This window comes from Lactuca virosa, chromosome 8 (assembly GCF_052849685.1).
Source record: "Lactuca virosa cultivar CGN04683 chromosome 8, Lactuca_virosa_CGN04683_v6, whole genome shotgun sequence".
Lineage (NCBI taxonomy): Eukaryota > Viridiplantae > Streptophyta > Magnoliopsida > Asterales > Asteraceae > Lactuca > Lactuca virosa.
Window position 1 is genome coordinate 212,170,401 of NC_136433.1, and position 7,899 is coordinate 212,178,299.

Sequence of the window (7,899 nt, forward strand, 5' to 3'; positions counted from 1 at the left end):
AGCTCACCTTTGCGTGTTCGATAAAGTTTTCTCTTTGCTGCAGGGACTTTAACTTTGATATATGTTCCATCTAATGCCCCTAGGCAACCCTGTACATAAAACAAATTATTTAATTAATATTGGAGTTAAATAAATTTATAATAACTAATTACTAACCTTAAACCACCTCCACCTCTCATCGGGTTCGTCATCAGGTATTGGCACAAGTTTCTTGTAGAACTCTTTATGTAATCGACATACTGCATCTAAGACTACCTTGAAATATCGACTTACAGTTTCACCTGACCTTTTGAATCTTTCTACTATAATCCTATTTTTTTCGTTATGTGCAAGTACATGTAAGAACATAGCAACTTGCTCGTCAACTAACATGTTTTTGCTATTTTTCAACCCCCCCTCTTTGTTCAAGCATGTCACATAGTCTCGTAAATGCATTTCTATTCATTCTTATGTTAACCACACTTGTTTTATCACTTTTATAAACCATATCATGAATACTATCACGTCCATTATGGTAACTCATTAAATATTTTTCCCGTAATAGTGTAGCTTTTTCGAAACGATTCATAGTAAAATCATACAACATCCACCAACGTATCATGACACACATTGCATAAAATGCTCTTACGGCGGATGTCCTAACAATTTGTCAATTTCGTACAATCTGTTGTTGCAAAGGTGTTCGTGTCATCTACATATATACAAACAAGGAAGAGTTGGGTCAAAAAAACAAAAAAAATGTTGAAATGTTATACAAAAATGCTAACAGACACTATTTGGAGCTTCATAAATCAGCCAAAACCAAACTAAATAAGCTTTTTTTTAGTCTAAAACGTAGACAAGACTAAGGACTACAATCTAGAAAAAATATCGCCTCATTCCGAACTTGTATGGAGATTTTATGATGTTTCAAAGTTGGACAAAAAAACTAAAAAAATGCTGAAAATATAATAAAAAAATGCTAATAGCCACTGTTTAGAGCTGCATAACTCAGCCAAAACCAAACCAAATAAGTTATTTCTTGAGCCTAAAATGTATAAAAGACAGAGGACTACAATCTAAAAAAAAATATCGCCTCATTCTGAGTTCGTATGAAGATTTTATGATGCTTCAAAGTTGGACAAAAAAGTTAAAAAATTATTGAATTATTATACAACAATCATAACAACCCCTGTTTAGGGTTGTATAATCAGCCAAAATTTAATCAATTAAGTTGTTTTATGATCCTACAATGTAGCCAAGATAGAGGAGTACAATCTAGGGAAAAAAATCAACTCAAACCGATCTCGTATGAAGATTTCATGGTGGTAAAAAGTTGGACAAAATTTTTACAAAATGTTGAAATAGTTTACAACAAACCTAACAGCCCATGTTTAAGGCTGTATAACTCAACCATATCTTAATCAATTGAGCTGTTTTTTGAGCCGAAAACATAGCCAAGACAAAGTACTACAATCTAGAAAAACAATTTACTCATTACGAGATTGTATGAAGATTTTATGGTTGTTCAAATTGGTGAAAAAAAAAGCTAAAAAAACTGCAATTGTAAAAAAACAATGTTTTTCTACATACACTTCAAGCACAATCAATAAACAGGTGACAATCCATCACAACCCGAATATAAAATTAGCAATAATAACATACAAAATGGTCACAATCGACCTTCAAATAACACAAAAACAACTTTCAACAACAAGAATTGAATCGATTATAACATGACAACATTCATAGACATACCTTGAATTGGAAGAGGATGGTCACGAAATTCCCCAAGAAAGAGCAACAAAGGACTGCGTGAATGATTTTGATCGAGCAGCAGTGAAGCGTGAACGGAGGGTCGATTGCATGTGAAGTGGGTCGAATGGTCGATTGGATGCGAAATCGAATACACGATTTTCATAAGTTCCCGATCGATGCTCTTCATGCGGCTCGAATGAGGGTCCGTTTCAATTCTCCGCCTTTTTTTTGTTGATTCTCGATTCTCCCCTTTTTTATTTTCTCTCCTTTTTTCTCTTAAAAATAGAGAATTATTTTGAGGGAAAAGGAATTGATTTATTTCTCAATTCTTTAATTTTTTTGTTAAACAAACAAGAGAAAAGGAATCAATTCCTTTTCCCTCCTTTTATTTCCCTGTACCAAACACCCCCTTAATGGGTTGATAAATCATTAAATACCGAGAAATAGTTTATTGTGATGTGATGCTATAAAATAGGCTACGAGTGGCTTTTATATATAGGTGTTTTTATGGGCGAGTAGAAACCGAACCGAAATCCAAAAAAACCGTAAAAAAACTGAAATAACCGTATAAACCGAAACCGAATAACTGAAACCGAAACAAAAACCGATGGTGCAGTTTTTAATTTTGAAAAACCGAAAAATTGCGGTGCGGTTCGGTTCGGTTTTATGTTGAATAACTGCACCAAATTAACCGAAATAACCGCATAATTTAATATGTTATTTAAATATTTATAATAATTATATTTAATTTAAAAAAATAAATTAGCTGAGAAATTGAAGGAAGGCGCAATCAGCTTTCATTTGATGAAGTGGGACCCTAAAAAAATTGAATCAGCTCTCACTCATTTGTCTTTTCCTTTTGCCCTAGCATTCGCCGCCCAAGCCTCCTACGACGGTGCGACATGCGTCCCCAATCCTCATTGACAACCATATGATCTAAACCGTAAAGTGTTCGTATATTGGGCAAAGGTTCGTCTTCCTACAAGGCTACAACGATCAAAATCACTCTACAAAAGAAATCAACTTCGTGACTGTCTTGGTGATTACTTGAAAAGCAAAATCTGGTGATTTGAAGGGTTACTCACTTCGACAACACTGAACTCCGACGACATATGATTCCAGGTAAACATACTACAAGCAACTCCAATGATCACTTCTATCTTCTGTTACTCTATGCCTTTGTAGTCTGTTAGTATTCTTGAACTCCGAAATTAGGCTGGTATAATTTTTTTCTGGTTGGTATTGTTGACTCATTTGTTGAATATTCCGAGAAAAAAGTTTGAAATTGATTGTGATAATCTGGAAATCCAAAATTGAGTTTGGTGTTGTTTGTGTTGTCTGAAATTACATGCTTATGTTCTATTTCATACATTCTTCTTGTTTTTACAAATTTTAATCTATAACTGAATTTCTGATTCTTTAAATAATTTATGATTCTGTAAATAATTTCTAATGTTGATTTTTATATGAGATTTCATATTAGTATTGTTAACAGGAAATAAATGAAAGTCAACTAAAATTTTTGTTTTGAACATGAAAAACCGTACCTTTTTAACTACAAAACTGCACTAACTCATTTTGTGCTTAGAAACCGAAACCGCACTGAAATAACCGCAAAAATAATCGTAAAAATAACCGTAAAACCGAACCGAAACAAAACCACAATTTTCGGTTTTTGAGTTTAAAAAACCGCAATTTGCGGTTGCGGTTGCGGTTTGGTACTAAAACCGTATCAAAGCGCACCATGCTCACCCCTAGGTTTTTTCAGTTTTACATCATTTTTATGATTCTCCACTTCCTGGTTAAACTCTTTGAACTTTTCAAAGGTTTATGACTTATGTTTGATTAAGTAGATACAGCCATATCTGTTGTAATCATCAGTAAAAGTCACATAGAAGCGGTTAGCATCCCTTGTGGTGGATCTGAAGGGTCCACACACATCGGTGTGTATGAGATCCAACAAACCTTCACCCCTTTCACAAGTACCAGTGAAGGGTGACTTGGTCATCTTTCAAATAAAACAAGATTCGCAAGTGTCATCCGAGTTTAAGTCGAATGACTCCAAGACTCCATCCTTTTGGAGTTGGGCTATGCGCTTCTTGTTGACATGTCCAAGACGACAATGCCACAAGCATGCCTGGTCCAAACCATTGGACAAATCAATATTCAACACATTATTTCCTAAGTTATCTACAACCATCACAGTTTCATATATACCATTACAAAGCAATGCTTTAAATTAAAATACACCATTACAGAAAGCATTTATAGAAGCAATTTCATTATCAAATGAAAATCTAAAACCTTGTTTATACAAACCATGAAAAGAAATAATGTTTCTCGCCATATCCGACGAGTAACAACAATTATTCAAATCTAAATTTAACCCACTACTAAGCAATAAAGAATAAACTCCAATCTTGGTCACAGGCGACACTTTCCTTTTCCCCATGATTAAGTTTATCTTCATGTGCTCCATATCCCTACTTCCTTTTAGTCCCTGCAAATCAAAACAAATGTGAAATCCACAACCTGTATCAAGGACCCAAGAGTTAGCATGTGATGAGTTATTAGACAGAATAGTGTAAATACATGCGAAGGTGGGCTTTATCTTCCCATCCTTAATGTCCTGCAAGTATTTGGGGCAGCTTCATTTCCAGTGCCCTTTTTCATGACAATAAAAGCACTCTGCTTCCTTTGGATTGGTAGAGGATTTAGCAGGACCACCTCTGGTTCCACTAGAAGAGGATCCATCATGGGATTTTCCCTTATGGCTCTTAGAAGAAGCCTTCCTCCTCTTTCCCTTCCCATGTCCAATTGCCAAGACAGGGGGGGCAACAGTAGGAGTAGGTACAACAACCTTAACTTTCAAATTGCTTTCTGCAGTTCTTAATATGCCTTGAAGCTTGCTCAGAGTGACTTCCTCCTTGTTCATATGATAAGTCATTCTGAACTGATCATAACAAGGAGGCAAAGAATGTAGGACGATATCAATAGCCAACTCTTCATCGAAGTTTACATTCAACTTCAACAAGCGGTCTACAAATCTCTGAATCTTTTGCAAGTGGGCCGTGATGGACTCTCCATCCTTCATTTTGGTTGTGATCATGGAGGCAATGATCTCATACATTTCCTGCCGAGCAATTTGATGGTACCTTTCCATCAAATCTTGGTGCATTTAGAAGGGCCAGAAGTCCTCATAGGACTTTTGAAGCTCATCAGTCATGGTAGCAATCATAATGAACGACACCTTTGTCGCGTCCCTCTCATGAACTATGTATTCCTCAATTTGTTCGGGAGTAGCATTTTGTTCATCAATCTCCTTCAGCTCTTTATCGTGCACATATTCCTTGTCCTCGTAGCGAAGGGTCATACGAATGTTCCGAATCCAATCGTTAAAGTTTGACCCATCGAAGATAGTTCTCCCAACCAAGTTCATGAGGGAGAATGAGGTAGAAGGGTTGGAGCCTGAAGCATTGTTTGGGATAGACATCTGAAAAGGAAAAGAACAAATTTAGATTAGATAAGAGTCCTTAATATAACACCCAAATGAAATGTAAAGGCTAGGACCCAACACAATATTTTACAATTCGGAAGAGGGATATCGTAATCCAATTGCAAAATATTTGAAGATTGGTAAATGACGATTTACCAATTTCCACCATGAAAAACGAAATTGATTATTAAGTTTTAAATTGGATTGAAATTTCTAGGTTATTTTGAGATTCATTGAACTTTTCAATGGCATGTTTAAATCTCGATTATGCCCTTCAAGTTTGTGACTGGGATACCGAGGATCACAAACAAGGTGTGAATAACCATGCAAATTGCTTGATACTCTTGATGTCACTTATCACCTAATCAATGTGTCGGTTAACCACACACACTCCATTGATCTATGACAAACATCAAGCTACCCTTTGCCACCCTTGTCAGTCCCAAATTAGTGTCTCAATTAACCACACACACTCCACTAACGACTTGGCAAGGTGCAAAGTGCAATTTCATGAAATAGCACCATTTTCACATTTTTCCTAAAGTAACTAAGATTGGGAATTTAATAAAAGATTTAGTTACTTTTATAATTATCGTTATACTTATAACGAGAATTAATGTCCTATCCTACCCGTTCGGCTAACGACCCTCCACCAGTCAAGGAAGTGGTGGGTGAGAGTGGACACCCATTAAACTACCATTTTATAGGCAGTGTAACGCCCGTAGATCCGGGCTAGTCATTAGAGATAATAGGGGTCGAAAACGACTTTTCGACAAAAGATTATTTAGAATAAATAATCTTAACTGAGTTGTAGAATATGTCTCAAGGGTTCCGTACATATAAAGAACGCCGAAATCCGAGTTATAACGAAGAAGTTATGGCTCGTCGAAGTTTTTCGGCAAAACCGGCACGACGCCGGAAGACGTAAATAGTGAATTTACGATAGAGGACTTTTGAGCCTTAGTGATCTAAACAAACGTTGTAGTATACGTTAAACCGAGAACATACAAAAAAAGAACGCCCAAATCTGACTTCGTATGAGGAAGTTATGAATTTTCTAAGATTTGGCATAGCAGTACACGGGGCGAAACTCAAATTTTAGTTCGAGCAGTTTTTTGCCTACGTGACCTAAATGAGAGTTGAAGATCTCATTAATAGGAACTCAACGATAAAAAGACAGACGAAAACGGAGTTCGTATGAAGGAGTTACGAATTCTTCGCGGTCATTTAACAATATAATCTCCTCTTACTGTTAAATTTAAAATTGGTCGAGAATTAGCCGATGGAGTCAAATGGAAAGTTGTAGATCTTGTTTTTACCTACGTGTGGATATAAAGAACGTCGAAAACGAAGCTCGTATGCAAAAGTTACGGGGTTTAGAAGTCGGCAGGGTGCTGTGCGAAATCAGGTGACGTGGCTGAATATGGGCCAAGGCTTTCTCCCCAAGGCAAGCCACCAAAAGGTGACATGTGGCATGGACTCGATGAGTAGGTCCTCCTACTCGACGAGTAGAGCTGTTTTCCAGCCTATAAATAGAGGTGACGGGTTCCCTCATTCTTCACACCATTCCAACATCTTCTCTCTCTCTCTCTAAACTCTCTCTCTCTAGCCCCCAACCCCCCCCCCCCCTTAGCCTAGGTAAACCCCCTAGCACCCAAAGGAAACCCCGAGGCTCCTGAAGCCCAGAGAAAAGTGCCTTTCGGCTCGGGAACGCTGCTCCAGCGAAGCCCGATTTTCAAGAAAACCCACTGTAAGTGAGCTATGCCTACCCTATCTTTAGTATAGCTTATGTTTTAATATAGTAACATTATTAGGACCTTAAAATAATTATTTGGGCTATTATTATGAATTATATAAGAGTGTTGCTTAACGCTTATATAATAGTAATAATAGCTAGACTATTAATTAGTCGCGGTTAACGTTAGACTAAACCCTAGTGGTATTGATACTAGGTTTTGTCAAGGGAAAATTGTTTTGAGATAACGAAGTGTTGTCCGAGTACCGAGTCACCACCTTACCAAGTGAGTGCATAGTTACTTTCATCTTACACATAGATATGAAGTATTTTATATAAACTACGTGCTATGTGTGCATATTATTTGTATACTTGCTATCTATGCTGGATGAACGATTTTATACAAGTTTAATATGATTTGAACTGTATATGTATTTATATCTACATAATATGTTGGGTAAAACATGGGTAGATGAAATATGAGTTGGATGATGAGTTGAGAGGTGATATAGACCATGAGGGAAGGGTAAGAGGTAGACGGTGTGAGAAGCCTTGTTCCCAAATGCTGGCCCCGTCATCTAGCAGAGTATGGATGACAACCACTGACTATTCTAGACAGTCCAGTGGAACACTAGCAGGCTCGCAACCTGTAGGTGTTGTGAATGATGTGTTCACCCGGTGTACTCTAAACCCTGGCGATCATGTAAACTTGGTGTCTAAACCTTGGCGATCATGCAGACTTGGTGCCAAAACCCTGGCGACTATGCGGACTTAGTGCCTGTTGTATAAACCCTAACGACTATGCAGACTTAGTGCCTAAAACCCTAGCGACTATGCGGACTTAGTGCTTGTTGTATAAATCCTGGTGACTATGCAGACTTAGTGCCTAAACCCCGGTGATGATGGACTTCGTGCCGATTCCTTAGGATGA